At 37.1% G+C, this 17,576-nt stretch overlaps 1 long non-coding RNA gene across 2 annotated transcripts; it reads right to left on the bottom strand.

Moving 5' to 3' along the window:
* Positions 1 to 1,212: 1,212 nt before the first annotated feature.
* LOC137760494 (uncharacterized) lies at positions 1,213 to 17,358 on the bottom strand. 2 transcript variants are annotated; one of them, XR_011073363.1, is made up of 3 exons: positions 17,182 to 17,358; positions 15,595 to 15,721; positions 1,213 to 1,278 (listed from the first exon to the last, which is right to left on the bottom strand). It is a non-coding gene; the product is annotated as an uncharacterized lncRNA (long non-coding RNA). The 2 variants fall into 2 exon arrangements; XR_011073364.1 differs by lacking the exon at positions 1,213 to 1,278 and adding an exon at positions 8,658 to 8,809.
* Between the last annotated feature and the right edge of the window lie 218 nt (positions 17,359 to 17,576).

Raw genomic sequence — 17,576 nt, 5'->3', positions numbered from 1 at the left:
TCAATGTTCAATGATAAGAGTTTAATAAATTAATATAATCTATACATATGGAATATTCTATATTTATTCAAAATATGTTTACAAAGAGAACATGAGATAAAATGTTGTGATATGTTATTAATTCAGACATCAGATTACAAAAAATATCTAATTTTAATTAGATAAACACTATATATATATGTATATATTTGAAGAAAAAGATAATTAGAAAAACATTAACAGTAGCTAGCTCTGTCTGATTGTATAACTGGTGATTCCTTTACAGTTTCCTAATTCTACCAGTAACATGGAATTCTTTTGTAATCAGGAAATAAATTCAGGTTTGATAAACGCTTGTCAAGCGCATGGAATTTCATCTTGCAATTCCTCCTAGAAAAAAAAATTTTTTAAATATTTTTTTGGCATTTATTGCTTCATCCCAAACACTGTTTCCAGGAAGGAATCTCTGTCATCCTGTAGCTAGTGTTTATTCATACCTCTTCACTCTTGCACCCATCAGTCTGCCTTCCAAAAAACATCCTTGATACAGTTCAGTGCATTGAGAAGAAAGTAAGCTTCAGAACGAGGCAGATCTGAGTCTGAATCCATTTTCCCGTATTTCTTAGCTGTGTAATCTTCAGAAAACTCTACTTTCTCTGAGTTTCAGCTCCAGGATTTGGTGAGAATTAAATAGGGTTGCATATGCAGAGCAACCAACACAGGCCCTGGAATACAATACATTAGTCACTAACACAGGTCATTACTTCCTTCTGCCTCTCCTCTCTGCACCTCTCCAAACTTACTGATTTTTCAAGTTCCATCTCCCATTCTAGTTCAAAATCCTTCATGACCCTCCCTGGGCAGCATGGTGTCAATTTCTAATTATGTTTTCTGGACAACTCACTTAGCACTTATACACAGATTCATGCACTTAGTGAGTACATGGCAGGTCTCACCACCCAAATAGAAGAAGCAACCCCCTCATCGCATCTAAGGCTCTCATTTATTATAAGCTTTCAATCAGCAGCTTACGATGCAGAGCTGAATCTTATCAAGTTGAGTTTTGAATGCTAAAGTAAACTTATGAGTCATAATATGTAATAGAATAGTAAAAACTGCAGTCTGCAGTCATGTTTCTTCTTGTTTCACCTGGAACAGGCTGAAAAGCTATCAGTGGCCCATGGGTGGTACCTGGTGGCTGGATCTGAGTTGTCAAGATAGGATGTCACCATCCAGAGAGGCAAGAGGCCTCAAAACGCCCAGGAGTAGTCCTGATTCTTGTCAGACTGTGGAAAAGTGCTAAGAACATAAATTGGTGAGAGCATTTGATAAGGTAAAGTGAAGTACTTGGGTCCTACAGCCATAATTTCTTCTCTTACAAGTCCGCCAGTCAAGTAGATTACTTGGGAGCTTGGTTTCTATGGTAAGGAAGCAGAAAAAAGAGAGAGAAGAACAGAGGCACACAATAATATCTGTCTAAGGTGTGTTTCTATTAGTACTTTTCTGTCTAAAATTATTGACATGCCAAATCTAATGATTAAATCCCAAGCTTTAGGTCCAACTGCCTGAAATGCCCTTATTTTACTTCTAAGAAGTTACTAGTTCTTTTATTCTCATACACTTACTTGTCTTTCAAGCAGTGAACAACATAAATAAAGCTATTTTTATATTTGATAATTTAAAGCCATCACTTAATAATATATCTTTAATATAACATTCTTCTCAGAGATCCTTTCAAAGTCTTATTTTTTATATTCAGGAGAAAACAAACTATATTTACCTCTTCCTGGTGGCGTCTAGAATGTAAATAGGAATAAATATATAGGTAGGAATCATGTGTTGTGCTGTCAGTTGAGTCTGATTTTTTTTCTTCAAAAATTGAAATAAAAATGCACTAAGCGGTGCATTGGAAGAATCCCTTTTTATTACATTGTCCCCATGAATGAAAGTTGAATTGTTTGGCCTCAGTTAATTTTTTAGGAAACTTGCAAATGAAGAGGAAGGCAAGCTTTTAAGAAACTTTTGGTCATAAACATAAGATTTTGATGCCAGAAAGTAATTAGTGCTTTGTTCCTCTTTTGAATAGCAAGGGAGGGAAGGTTTTTTGGCTCTCTCTCATTCAATTCTATTGACCTGCCAAAATTTTATAGAATTTAGTAACATCTATTATTTCTTTTTACATATAGTTATCCCTGTCCCTTACTTGTATTATTGCCTGTTTCTTCTTTGCTTTTTTTATTTTGCATGTCATAAAAATGCTGAATTTGTACAACTTCCAGGTAATTATTTTTATGAGCTCACTGCAGGTTATCTTCAGTGCCATCACAAAGCCTTCCAGTGGTCAATGAATCATACAGAATATTTCATGATTCCTCATGCAGGATTGCTGCAGAAGCATAGATCAGTCCGTAGAAATACTTTTAAAAGTTGGGAGCAAAAAGCGTTCTTATAACATTGTTTTTCTAATTATAAAAGCAGTACACACATTGTGAAATATTTAGAAAGTAGAAAAAAAAGCGGAAAAAAGTAATTAACCTCATAAATATTTTTAACATTTTAATTTATATCTTTCTGTTATATATGCTAACATGCACAAATGTAGAGTTTTGTACTCTGATTTATTTTCACTTACATCAGAAAGAGAATATTTTCCTTTGTCACCAAAGAGTTTTCAAAATTATTTAAGAATTACTTTTATATCATTGTCTGAATAAACTATAATTTAAATTGATATTGACTTTTAGACTATTTTGGGTTTTTACCTGAGAAAAAGCCTAACATAGGAAAATAGAGAGACATGATTTTATGCAGTTTAATTTGGTCTGGTTACACAAATTCTCCTTCCCCCACCCCATGCCTGAGTCACACATAATTAAGATTCTCTTCTAAATTCAATGAGTTTAAAAAGTTTAATGAGCCTTTTCTGAAATAACAAAAGATAAGATCCAAGTTAAAGAAAAGCACCTTATTCACAGGAGATGATAGTTAAGTGGTAAACAACAGCTGTCACTAAACTGAGAGCAGCTAGGAAGGGTCTGTCTTTCTATAAGATGATTCACAAACTTGAACTAGAACTTCTGAACTCTAGAACAGGGGGTTCTGTGGCAAACTATGGCCCAAGGGCCAAATCCAGGCCCATGGCTGCTTTTGTGTTACCCATAAGACAAGAATAGTTTTCACACTTGTAAATGGTTGAAAAAAATCTAAAGAAGAATGATATTTTGGGAGGCATGAAAATTATATGAAATTCATATTTTCATGTTCATAATAAAGTTTTATTGACATATAGTCAACACTCATTTGTTTAAATATTTCATTGGCTGTTTCACACTATTAACAGCAAAGATCAGTAGCTTCTGAACAAAGCACAAAACTATTTACTATCTGGTCTTTTACAGAAAAAGTTTTCAGAAAAAAGAGTCCTGCTCTAAATGATCATCAGGTTTTGAGTAAAGTAGCATTAGAAAAGTCTAGGTTCATTTTCTTTCCGCCCTCACTCTGAATCCGTTTCCTTTTACTTAGCAGCATTATTTGCTCCCATCAGGGAAATAAGGATTGTCAGTATTCATTTGCTATCAGAGTTGCCTTTGAACTTCAGGAAAGCCGCCATCTTGTTTTTGTTCACTTCTCTAAAGCTTAGTGTCTGCCACATGAAACACAAGTAAGTTCTTTAAACTTCTTGTTATCTTGAGACAGGGCAAGACCTTTACCCAATTTATTTAGTTATGGAGGAGAAGAATGAAAGATTGGGTCCTAAGTGTTATTCAATGGCATGACATGGTTTTCCCTGGAAAGGAGCCAGAACTGATGCTTATGAGGTGTTTGTCTGATGAACTGTACCCCTGTGACACTAAGCAGAGCCTGGAGGAGGTGGCAGTCCATCTTTCTAACTCAGGTTTGACTTACAAATCAGAAGAATGTGCAAGGTCCATGGAAGCCAGACCCACCCCTGAGACAGTCTAACAAGGGGGCAATAACCCCTGCTTGTTGAATAACCGTTTGGAAGGTGGGATGATTTGGATTGTTGTTGAAGTGTATTATAAGACTTTCGCGAGAGCAAAATAGACCCTAGGTAACTGCTGACTGTGATGTTTGCTTTAGTAACAGGAAGTATGGGAAATAATTATTAGCCAATGTCTATAGGTTACAGAGAAACTTTCTACATAAAGGAAGCCATATGTTGAATGTATGGAAACTTCCAGCACAGCTGACATAAACAGAAAAAAAAATAACAAAAATGTTGGGAGGTTGAGAGGAAGGGAACACTGTGTCAAAATGCCTCCAGGATAAAATTCCACATTCAGAAAAATAAGATGAGCCCAAATATTTGATAATGAAATTCTCTTATAATAGGATTTTATTATTTCAGAAATCTGGATGTACCATGAGTTACTTCCTACTACCCCAACTGTCCTCAACTTCAGTTTTACAGTCAGATTGGAATTGTACATGCTCTGTACAAATTCATGAGGCTCTAAGAACTGATTTTCGTTCTGGCCATGAAAACAAATTCTACAAGAGTGTTTGACAGTGTTTACAATAAGTAAAATTCTGGGTATCTGAGGTCAGTATGAAATGTAATGACTTTGCAAAGACACAATTGCCTTGTATGTGTTACTGCATTAAATTTAAGTGACATTTTAGTTTTTCCAATTAAAAAGTAGTATATTTATTATAAAAAAATTTTAAAAAAAAAGAAATTTTAAATGAAACCTCCATAATCTCTCTACCCAAAGACGTTACTTAAGGAGTGCTTCCTTTCAGTCTTTTGCTGTGATATTTTTTTCACTGTTCTAATTATACTCAAAGTTCAGTGTAGTCTCTTGCTTTTTCACTTAACTGCATAACATAATTTCCATATAAGACATTTACAGTTATCTTGAAAAAGCCTTAGGGATGGATAGGTAACCTATTAGAATGTTTGGATATTAAGAATAAAATTAAATTCAATACCCAAAATGCACATTTTCTGTAATCACAGAAGAAGCAAAACTTTTGTAACTTTCGTTTTATCTCATGAATTCTTTTTTGGCCAAGATCTTACAGTCTGGGTGAAGACCAAAACAAAACAAAAAAAAAGTGGGGGAGGAATAGGATGGGGAGAAACCAAAAAAAAAAAAAGTCAAGAAAAAATGAGAAGGAAGAGCCAGAGAATTGAAAAGAAAATATGCCATTCCCGAAATACATCTGGTCCTGCTGAGAGTAATAGTGTTTGTGTAAATGTGCAGACAACTCCCTAAGCTGAATTTTTCAAAAGCCTACCTCTTTGATACTTATTGCATTAATCCCATGATCCACACAATTGACATTCAATAAAGAAAAATGGACCCAGAACAGAATTCATTTTTTAAAATACTTAAGTCTTTTAAGTTAATTTTGTATTTCACGTTTTCCCTTCTTATTTCAATATAGGCAAATTAGATATGGAAACAAGGCCATGCCAGAGTGGCATGGCTGGTATTGACCTGGCGGGGAGCCGTCTCCTTGCAATGGGTCACACAGCGTGGCTGTGGCTGGTCTCAGGAGCAGCACAAAAGTCATAGGATCTGATGCCAGAAGGCAGAATTCCTTACACTCCAATTCCTTACACTCCAATTACTTACTTACTCTCCAATTCCTTACACTGCCCAAAACAAGTTTTTCCTTGAGGTCTTCTTTTTGTGAAATCTCTGTACTAGGGCTGTGTGTGTCCATGATACAAAACCCCAATGCCACTTGCCCTCTTCACGGGAACCAGGAGAGAAAGTAATCCGAGCTTTTCTTGGTCTACCTCAACACTGAGACATCATAACATTGAAGTGTAGATTTATAGCATGCTTTATGTATATTTTCTTAGTCCCAGGGCCCCCCTTTTCACAGATACATACACAACATGTCATGTAGAAAATATAAATCGTTGATGGTATAGGCACTTTCTTCCTTTTTAAACCTTTCCAAAGGTCTTTTTGTTAAATACACCCAGATGCCGTTTGACAGATGAGGGGCTAATTGCTCTGTGAATTACCTCTATCGATTCCTGTTTCATGTTGAGCCAAACAAACAAAAGATATTAATGCTTTGAAAAAAATGAATGATGACCTTTCTCTGCAAACACAGCTTGCGGTCTCTGATTATTGGTGATTCCAGAGAGCAGCGGTCAATGGCAATAGCTGTAACGCTATGATCACTATAATAAGCTTGCCTGACCTTCTCTGCCATGTTAAGTGGTTTAAATTTATTTGCCCAACAACAGAAGAGCTTTCATTTAAAGTCACAGAACATTCAATTCAATTTAAAGACGTAGTGTCTTCTTTCCTCTCCTTCCTTTCCTGTCCACTTCCCCACTTCAAACACCTCCATCCCAAGTTTCTGAATTGTTTTGCCACTGCAGAATAACCACTTTACTTGTGAAACCCATTCCTTCAGCTCTTTTTGGAATCTGGATGCCATTTTCTCTTTTCACTTGTTCTTTCTTAAGACGCTAGAACATTTTGTTTCTGTCTCTGTGTAAGTTCATTTTTGTGGATCAGGTTTGGTGTTCTAGATAATATGAGCTGTATAAGAAATCAAAAATGCATATTATCTAGAACATCAAACCTGTATACTGTATAGCACGGAACTCTACTCAATATTCTGTAATAACCTATATGGGAAAAGAATCTGAAAAAGAATGGATATATGTATATGTATAAATGAATCACTTTGCTATACACTTGAAACTAAAACAACACTGTAAATCAACTATACTCCAATAAAAATCTTTTAAAAAAATTCAAAGGTAGAGAATTGGTAAAGATGAATGCCTTTAATACACAAAATCTGAACTCTCATAGGTAAGGAAATTTTGGGCTGTGTTAAATGACAATAAGGATATAATCAAAGGAAAAAACAGAATGAATGAATAGTGATGCTGGGTAATAATTCTAAGAAAACCAAGAAAATTGTTGCTCAAATAAATATTTAGAAACATTCTCATTTAAGAAAAAGAAGAAAAGGGGCTTCCCTGGTGGCGCAGTGGTTGAGAATCTGCCTGCCAATGCAGGGGACACGGGTTCGAGCCCTGGTCTGGGAAGATCCCACATGCCGCGGAGCGACTATGCCCGTCAGCGACTATGCCCGTGAGCCACAATTGCTGAGCCTGTGCGTCTGGAGCCTGTGCTCCGCAACAAGAGAGGCCACGATAGTGAGAGGCCCACGCACCATGGTGAAGGGTGGCCCCCACTTGCCGCAACTAGAGAAAGCCCTCACACAGAAATGAAGACCCAACACAACAATAAATAAATAAATAAATAAATAATTTAAAAAAAAAAAAAAAAGACCTGTCAAAAGCTGAAAACTTTAAAAAAAAAAAAAGAATGCAAGAGGGTGTAGTCCTAAGCTCACTAGCCTGGGAGCCAAGAGACCCAGTTCCATTTTTGTCCTTAATTAATGAGACTTTGAATCAGCCTTTTTTGTTTTTTACCCCCAGAGCATGCTCATCCAACTTTGTAAACGCGGAGGACAGGGCCCAGTGACCTCAGAGCTTCTTTTCAATTGAAACATACTAATTTTCAAGATATCTCTACTTAAAAAAAAAAAAAAGAAAAAAACCAAAAAACTCTTTCATGTAAATAGCAAAGTTGTAACTTGGCAGTTAAGAAAACATGTTTGTGGCGCCTTTAAGGACTTCCTGAGCTTTTGTCAACAAAACTTCGTAATAGTGAACATGAGTAAACCACAAATGGCTAAAGCCTTGAATGGTTAGGAAGTGGATGCAACCCCCCTTGGTTTAGGTGGAAATCTCTTGAAAAGGGTACCCCTGACACTTCCACCAGTTTCCTGGTAAGAGACAAGCCAAAAATACCAAGGAAGTAGTTCTCCTTAGAATAGTTTGGTCCCTGTGCTATAAGATTAAAGCAGGAAGCAAAGAGAAAAACACCACAAATAATCAAAAGGCTTCCTGCCTAAGTTTGACATTCTCAAGAAGTGAGGTCTGAATTTAGATAGAGAACTGGGTGATTTTTAAGGTGACTTTCCTTAAACATTGTCTCCTCAAGACAGTGACCAATAAAATCACCGAGCCATTCTTGAGCTATACCTGAGTTTGCCATGTTAAGAACCTCATGGAGTATAAGAAAATGCGAGATATGGTTCCTGACCATGTCAGATTCCTTGCTCTGCCCTCGAAGCACCAGGATCTTTCTCAGCAATAGGATATTTGCAAATGCTGTGTGCTTTCTCAACATAGAATGCCTTTCCATACTTCTACCCTTCAAAATCCAAACCTAGGGGCTTCCTAATCCCTACTTACTCTCTAAAATTTTTCTAGGCTTATCTCTCCTCTGCCAGAATGCCTTCCATGACACACTATGGGATTCATCATAGCACCGAGAATATACTTCCATCTCAGCACTTTGCAAATCTATATGATTTGCTACTCCTTTGTCTCATTCCCCTAAAAGTTCACCCTTTGTGTCTCAGGCTGTTGTCACAGAAGTTGGGTCTCATTAGGTGTCCAACTGATGCTGGAGGATGGATAAGTGAGGGAACGAATGAGTCCTACTGTATCAGATAACTATTGCTGTAAAACAAACCACTCTAAAAGGCAGTGGCTTTAGACAGCCATTGTTTATTATCACTTGTGAAGCTGTAGGTCACCTGGCACTTGGTTGATCAAAGCCGAGCTTGGCTGGGATGACTCAGCTGGGATGACTCCATTATCTATGTTTTTCAGTTTCCTCCTGGAACCTGGTATGTGCTCCTCAAGGTCACAGCAGAAGCACAAGAAGGAAAGCAGAAACTCCCAAAGCCTGTTGAGGCATAATATCATTTCCACCTTGTTCTTTTGGCCACAGCAAGCCACATGGGGAACCTAAGTCAAAGGACAAGTCAATATACTCTTCTCCTTTAGTCACACGGCAAAGTCACATATTAAAGGGTATGGGTACAAAGAGAGATGAAAAATCAGTCTCAGTCATGAATCCAAACCCATTAAGAAGGAAATACTGACAACCATATTAAGATAGGAATAGAAAATTGGTTACTCATCGTTAAAGCTATTTGGCCAAACTCCAGTGTCATCTCCTTTATTCTCATATCACCAGCCCATAGCCCAACCATTTAATGACCTATGTGGTCCATAAATGTTTACCAAATTAGATTGGATCATAGATACTAAATAGAAGAATCAGAATTGGAAGAATCCTGATATCTTCATTTTTAATATTTTTTTTTTTAATTAAAGAAAATAGGTATGGTGGTCAGATGTGTTATGAATACAAAACAAAAAGCTTTAAGCACAAGATGTTTGTCCTTTATGAATGAAGACACTTTTACACCATATTTCACTATGGAAGTTGGTTTAAAAACGTTCAAGACCCTAATAGTAGCTCACACAATAACCTTCTTTTCACTTTTAAACAAGCTTGGAGAAATATCTTGTAGGCATTGCTGGGGCTTCTTCTTTAGAGAGTTTCCGCTCAATTCACTGCGTTGGTGTTAAACCTCTAATGTCCAGGCGTTGATTTACTAGGAAGAGCATAGTTCACTTAAAAGCAGAAAAAGCCCTGGCAGTAATCAAGCCCTGTGAATTCCTGGCCCTTTTCCTTGAAGGCCCAGTGGGGCCCACTCAACCGGGCCAACCCCACACCATGCACACTGGATTGGTGGTCCTCTTATCATAGAAAATTCCACCAGAGCAGCCAAAAAATACAAAAGGAAGCACACAAGAAAAAAAAAAAAAAAGTGAAAATAATATACAGGCCTGTGGATTGAGTTTTATGAGAAGAAAAAATAAGGAGGGGAATTTTTCTTAGCTCTTTTTCAAAGTTCATTGGACAAGAAATAATGGGACAAATGGCTTATCAAATATAATAGCTTTACTGTTTTTAATGACACTACGAGGACAGCTTTAAAATGTCTCTCCTCATTTTCCCCTATAATCAGATCATTTAAATGTGACTATTTGATAAATAGAATCATACATTCTCCCACGATTTTGCATTTCATTTCCTATGCTAAAGAGTTTGTATTTATTAAAGGTATGCAGATCCAAATATTCCCAGCATTTCTTTCTTGCTTGACTTTAGTTTGTAAAAATGTATGGTATCAGAACCCTGCCCTATAGCTGAGAAACATGAAGTTCCTGGAGGAAACAGGATTCTTATGGTTGTTGTTTTTTAAACCCACCAACATTTCAGAATCTAGTCCTTCTGTTTCAGAAAAGATGAATGAAAGAAGAGAATGTGCTTTCTTGCTTTGCCCTGCCCAGTCTCCTGGATTTGTCTGTGTGTTTCAGTATGTAGAATCTTCTTTACATGGGAGCAGCTCCAGTGTTTTAATTTCGCCACATTTCTGCTTATAATTCCTCTCCATTTTCCGCTAAGAGAACTTTTAAGTAATCAGCTGAGAGAGAGGGTAAATGTCGAATCCTGATACCATTTGAGCAAAGGAACTGTGACAGAGTTCTCATGGCCATCAGTAAAATTCTGTCCAATGTGAGCCTGCACCTAGGAAATGCAAAAATCCCTAATAAATGTCAGACAGGGCTCAACTTCTTATCTGTTGTCTACGAAATGTTAGAAAAGAAATGAGTTTGTTGCTAGGAATTGATATGACACAACGTTCTCATTCATTCTTTTCTGTTCTATCATTTACTCTAATGCTGGGTAAGACACTCGTTGAAAATGTGGGCAGGGGACAGGGAATTGCCAGAAATGGGAAACCATGCTGCTTTACAAATATTCACAGCTGCAGCTTTCTGTAGCCACGCTCCATTTTCCAGTGGACTTTAAAAAGACAAATTCATGTTATTTTGCCATAAAAGGGAATCAGTTCTTAAGTCCAGCTTCCCAAAGACCTCAGACACGAAATTACCACAGCACTCCCTAAGGTCCAGAGTACAGAATTTTCCTCCCCTCCCACATGCCTATCCCTAAGAAAAGAGTTTTCCCACTAGATAAAATAATTAAAAGCATTCTCAGAATAGAAAACAAAACATGTATGGCTTGGACATGAGCCTATTTTCAGGCATAATCAATTTATTGCATATTTACAGTTTGGTATTCCAACAGCTGTGAAACTATTATATGTGGGATTTAATGGCTTAGAGGAATCAATAAATAAAGTGTACAAGAGTAGTTGTGTGTGTGTGTGTGTGTTTCGTTGTTCTGCCTACCTCTGATTTGTAAACCAACTTCACGGAGAATCCTTAAAAGGCACGATACACCAGCCCATGTGAAGTCATGGGTTATCTCTGAGCTGGAAACTGGTTTTTTAAATCCTGTCTAGGTAAATTACCTTTCCAGTGCAGGGTATTTCCTTTTAGGAGATTCCTTGGGGAGGGCCTCCAGGGAACTGAGTAACTTTTTAATGGTTCACTCAGATTAAGAGGAAGGAAATGTGAACTCCTCTCGGGGGAGGCACCACACTCTAGGCTGTCTGCATCCTGTAATTCTTCCCAAGTCAGTGAATCATACTTTTAAGACGCCTTTTCAAGGGCATTTGCCTTCCTTTAAGAGAAGGCCAACACAGAAAAGACAAGGTTTAAAATAGGTCTCAATCAAGATTTAGCCATAAAAACAATTGCCTGATTCTCCCCGTGTCCGTCCAGAGAAGGCCTCTCTGCATCCTTTACCTGCATGCCGCCCCTCACCTTGCACAGTACTTGACTGGATTGCTTTTACACTTATTTTGCTTTCAGAATTAAGATGATTTCTAATATCATCTAAGAGTCTTTGAGTTATAATTCTGGACCATGTTGTCCATTACAACCAGCCTCTGAGACTGATTTCACTTACGCTGTAAGAATTTGAAGAAATGAGCTATCATAAGAAGCTTTTTCCGAGTATTTTTAGATAGAAATCTTGCTTTTAAAACCATGTCTTTATTTAATAAAATATCTTGTATGTAGGCAAATATAGACTATGTTTGCACCTTTTCCCAAAAAGCATGAACACTTCTGAAAATAGTGTTGGCACTGGGTAGATTTGAACAGGGATTGAAGCATGAGATCATTCAAAATTTCTGTACAAGAATGAAGTAACAAGAGCATATTTCTAAAAGGCAATATCAATTGTACTGCAGTATCAATAGTATTGCAATATCAGTTACTCAGTGAATAAACTATATTTTATTGATCATATACTAAACAGCAACTTCTAATTTTTTAAGCTACTATAGAGAATGGACAAGCCCTATAAAAATATGCAAAAGGACAAATGTGCAATGACAAGGTATACTCATGTGAACCCCAATGTAAACTATAGACTTTGGGTGATAATGATGTGTCAACATAGGTTCATCGATTGTGACTAATGTATCACTCTGGTGGGGATTTTGGTAATGAGGGAGGCTAGGCATGTGTGGAAAATCTCTGTACATCCCACTCAATGTTTCTGTAAACTTAAAACTACTCTAAAAATATTAAAATCTTTAAAAAAAATCCAAAATTAAATTCAAATTATATTAACAGAATGCTCTGTGTTGATTTGTATAGATCTCCTATACAATCCCCTGTTTGTGATTTCTTAATTTAAGAGTCTCTAGGAAATCAACATTTATTTATTTGTGTGTGTGTGTGTGTGTGTGTGTGTGTGTTTTGTTGGCTGCCTCTCTATGGGAGCCAACTGGTACTGACTTGAACTCATATGTTGCAAAATGTAACCTGGGTTGAATAAGGTCTATGTAGTCTTTATGTCCATTTAGTGTGAATGTTCATATGTGTTTTTGCAGACATATTCATGTATGCCACTCCAGACCCCACTGGTGATGGGGGGTAATGTATGGATATATGCACCATGTTACTTCCAAAAATCCTAACAGTTCTGACTTATGAAACACATTTTACCCTAAGACTTTTGAACAGGAGATTGTGGACAAAATACATTGAAAGACAGAAAGTAGGAAAGGAAGAAAAGAGCAGAAAAGGGAACAGTTGAGTTCTATTTTATCCCTTCCCTGATTTTTTACGAGATTTGAGTCCTAGGTGTCCATGCAGATCTCCCTTATTATAATGGTCACTTTTTATTGAAATGTATTGTATGGTTCATTGCTTTAGAATAAAAGGACAACAAATATGTCTGAAAGCCAAGTGTACATTCAATTTTAGCAAACTTAGGCCCAAGGAAATAGCCCAACTAATCATGTCTTCTGGGTTTAAATTTTAAACATTAAACTTATGTTCCTATGCATGTGCCTCAACATGTTAAGATCCCATTAAAATAAAGAAGCCAGACACTTAACTGTGTGTTGAAGGCTTCCAAGCCATACTGCCGGCCAATAGATGGAGGTCCAAGTAACATTACACCTTTAACTCTGAAAGAATGTCCTAGATAAGTAATCATTCAAACATGAAGTGCGACTGGTTAAGTTTAAGTTTTAGAAATATTTTCTTTTCTCTCCTTTTGGTTCCTTTGCCCCAGTCTTCAGTTTAAATATCTCCTGTTTTTCTTTGCCAACTATTGGATTCTTCCATATACTTGCATACACTCCATACACACTGAACAATGCTTGAGGGGTGAGGGAGTTTTCTTAATTATCCAATCTTATCCAATGCAAGACAAAGGGCTTTTTGCATTTAACAACGTGCTGAAAAAATATATAATATTTTTAAAGACACTAGATTTTTCTTACCAATCTAGATTTTTAAAGAAATTTAATTTTTTATTTACCTAATCATACTGAATAATGCAATTAGTACTTTTTTTGAACATAAGAAACACAGCAATATGAGCAAAGATATTGAAAGATGAAGTGGTAGATTTTATTTCTTTGAATCGGTGGTTGTTTGAGATGGCAAATCTGAGAGATAGCCTTCTCCATCCATGATAACTTCCGTGTGTTGTGGTTTTTGACATAAACCCGAGTGTTTATGTGGCGGGAACACGATGGGAGAAAGAATTTAGACAAGTTCCCTCCCAGCCATCCTGAACCTCAGTGTCCTTCTCTGTAAGGTGGTAGTAACAATAGCTCCCTAACGGAACTAATGGGAAGATGATAGGAAATTTATCAGGCAAATTTCCTGGAGATCTCCATCTCTGGTAGCCTCTGCACAATAGAAATTGCAAGGTTAGCCGAGGGCAAAATTCTCCACCATCAGTTAATTTCATCAAATGTTACTATGTTAATTTTCTTTACAAACATTATTATTGACAGGTTAGTCCTTTCAGAGGGCCTAAATCAGGTGCTAGGGAGACAGTTCTGAATAAAGCAATGTTGAAGGCTTTGAAGTGTTTGGGTGTAGGAAAATTGTCTTCCTCATAAAATGTTGAATGCCTAATTCTGTGTGAAAGAGTAAAAAACGTGAGGCTTAGGACTGAAAGCATAAATTAGGAGTTTGTTGTTGAAAAGGAAGGAGGGAAGGAAGAAAGGAAGGAAGGAAGATCAAGGAAAGACATTCCAGTCTCCAAGATCCTCATTAAATTTTGTCCCGATGCTTGAGAATTGAAAAAAAGACATCACAGGCAGATTCTAATATTCTAAAACTGCAATCCAATTGCATAAAAGCATAAATTTAAATCTAAATCATTTGGGACAAAGTATTTAAATATTCTCTATTTTTGTTTAGCGCTGATATCTATAAAAATCAGTTCTGTTACACAGATCTATATTATAGAGATTATATATACAAATATTTTATTACTTATGCATAAAACATGATTTGTTGGGGGATATAAACTATGGCTTTCTCAGGTATCACTGCTACTTGATTGTTCTGAGTATTGGCTTTCTGACAGGGTTTGGAATGAAGCCATTTTTATTAATTTAGTTATTTTTGCTGATATAAAAGGCCGTCTATCATGTTAATGATGTATTGGTCTGCAGTCCCACCGAACAATAATTACAGAATGTTCCTAATAGTAAATCATTTGTCACAATCACAGCTCAGTACAACAACCTTTTGTTGAGCAGTGGAAGACATTATCCCAATAGCAATATACCTTTATGTGGACCCATTAGAGAAAGCTAACACCCAGTGCCCTGCAAATCCCTGAGTTTCAAGTCTGAAATGACCTCCCCAAAATCTCAGCTTGGGGATGTGCACATGCCCTGCTGAATTTCCTGCAGTGTCAGCCTATCTGATTAGATGGAACCAAAACATTCTGCTGAGGACGGAATAGGCTAGGTTCCAAAAGAATCTAAAAAAAAAAAAAAAAAAAACTCTCCTCTGAAAAAGTGGCAAAGCGAAATGATCAGAAAGGGGAAAATGTTAAAGATTTTACTAAACTCTATTTTTAGGAAGAGCTGGACAAAGAAAGCTTCCAATATCCCACCCTGCCCCATCCACCCCCCCAAAAAAAATAGAATTAACAAGAAGGCATCAATATCTAAATTAAGTGAAAGTCACATCATAAAAATGATCAGGCTCTGTTTTGTAAAGAGTCACAACTTGATTTCAGTTATTGTTAAACAATATTTGTAAATAATAAAAGCAAATATTATTGAGTATTTCTACCTGCAGGAACTCTCGGTTTTGTTGCTGCTATTCCTTCTTCTCTCTCTCTTTTTTAAGAAGACTTGATTTTTTTACAGTAGTTTTAGGCTCCCAGCGAAATTGAGGGGAAGGTACAGAGAGTCCCCATACACCCGCACCTCACACGTGCACAGCCTCTCCCCACTATCAATAGCCTCCACATTTGTTACAATTAATGAACCTACATTGACATATAATCATCACCAAGAGGACACCGCTTGCGTCAGGACTTCTTTTAAGCAAAAACTTTGAGATGAGCTCCATTTTAGAAACGAGGACACAGAGGCACAGAAGAGTAAAGTCAGCTGTAAACTGTGGAGGGAAAAAAAGGGGGATTTCTGAGATTTTGCCAATTTCAAATCCTACCCCAAAATTGATTAACCACTGCTCATTATTGAGGTAACAGTGAAATAAATGGACATCATTTGTCCAGCACCCATACATTTATTGATTTTTGCCAAGGTGATGTCAACCACGCTTGTTGGGCAACAGTATCCGCCTTTCATAGACAAAGTAACCAAACCTCAGAGGAGAGGAAGCCAGGATTTCTATCAAGGTGCTTTGACATGAACCTGCACTATGTCATACTGCCTCTGTCCCGGGGATTCTGCAGGAAAAGCTGCCATGGAGCTGCTGACAAATAATTGAGTCATGGCTTGCTTTGCTGGAGTGACTGTGGTTTTTATAACATTGATACCCAAACCAGAAATCCACAGATTTTATTAAAAAAAAAAAAAAAAAACAACTTTAAAGTAGATTTCTATTTTTAATTTTTCTAAATATGTGGATTTTTGGTTAGAAATTTTATTGAGGATGGAATGGAATGAGTGTATACATAGGAAGAGATTCTAAAATACTTATTCACTAAGCCTGGTGATTTGAAAATAGCCTAGCCTCAAAGTCAATTAAAACATAAAGGGTACGGTTTGGGGCAGGGGGAGCCATAGCTGTGAAATGCCTCTAAAAGACCACATAACAGAATAAAGAGGTTTTCCTTAAGCATCAACAATGGAAATTGTTCTAGAAGTGTACACAGAGGAAGATGGTAAGGAGTGTAAAGCCCATGCTTTCCAATTCTCTTTGGGTTTTAAAAAACCTCTAATAGAGCTCTTTGCCCCAAAAGTGAATTTGTGAGGCTCAAATTAGCATTAAAAGGAATAATTTGCATGTACCCTCTCCCTTCAGATGTTTACCATGTTTTTTAATATCTAGAATTCTGTTAAAGGTATCTAAGGATTCAGCAAGAATGTCTTGCTTTGGATTTTCAGTATCAAATTCCAAATAATGATTACTTAGTATAGTAAAATGCATATTCCTATAAATTTTTGACAGCCACTGGTAACAGTGAAGAAGTCCTTGGGTGAAGCTTGAAGGCCAGTATCAAAGGACACCAGGGTACCAGAAGGATGGGTTTTGCCAAGCCTTGCATCCCTTTTCCTCCTGTTCACTAGACAGCCTGCCTACAGAACTTAACAGCATCTTCTCTAAGGAACCCGGTTCAAACACACAGGCATCCTTGATATGGGTACCGCTTTTCCAAAGGGGAGAAGGTCCCTTAAAAAAATCAGAAGGCTTCCTCTTGCCCCAACCCCGATGTCCCCTACCCCTATGTTCTGTCCAGAAGAAAAATCCCTCAGCCGCAATGGTTGTTTTTATTAAATTCTCCTCAATAAAAAGCTCAGGCAGGATTTATTAGGTACTCAGGGCGGACGTTTAGTATTTCGCCAGTTATTAAGTGAAAATCAATAGAAAGCAAAGAAAATGGAACTCACTGCGCTGTTAGCGCACCGTTGTCGCCAAGATATTATGTCGGCTGTCTCGTAGATTCATGACAGACGAAAGAGGCCGGGAGAGAACTTTCTGCTTACATTGCACGCGCCAAAGTGGGGTTATTCATTAGAGCAGGCAGCCGGCCAGATGGATTTCCAGTTCAGGTTTACCATTTATCTTTAAAACGCCTGTATCGAGTGAGAAAGAACACTGATATTATGTGATATCAATGGCAGGTTTATGTATCTAAATCAGGATTTATTGTTATTTTGTTCCAAAGACCTTTTTTTCTCAAGAAATACCATTTCACTGGAAGAAAATAATAGCTAAAACCTTGTCAAAGATAACCTTTCATGCTGTCCGCGCACCACTAGCTGTAAAACAAATAGAACCCGGT

Source organism: Eschrichtius robustus, chromosome 1 (assembly GCF_028021215.1).
Source record: "Eschrichtius robustus isolate mEscRob2 chromosome 1, mEscRob2.pri, whole genome shotgun sequence".
In the NCBI taxonomy this organism is placed as follows: domain Eukaryota; kingdom Metazoa; phylum Chordata; class Mammalia; order Artiodactyla; family Eschrichtiidae; genus Eschrichtius; species Eschrichtius robustus.
The sequence above is the reverse complement of the archived record's forward strand: the minus strand, read 5'-3'. Positions and strand labels throughout refer to the sequence as shown.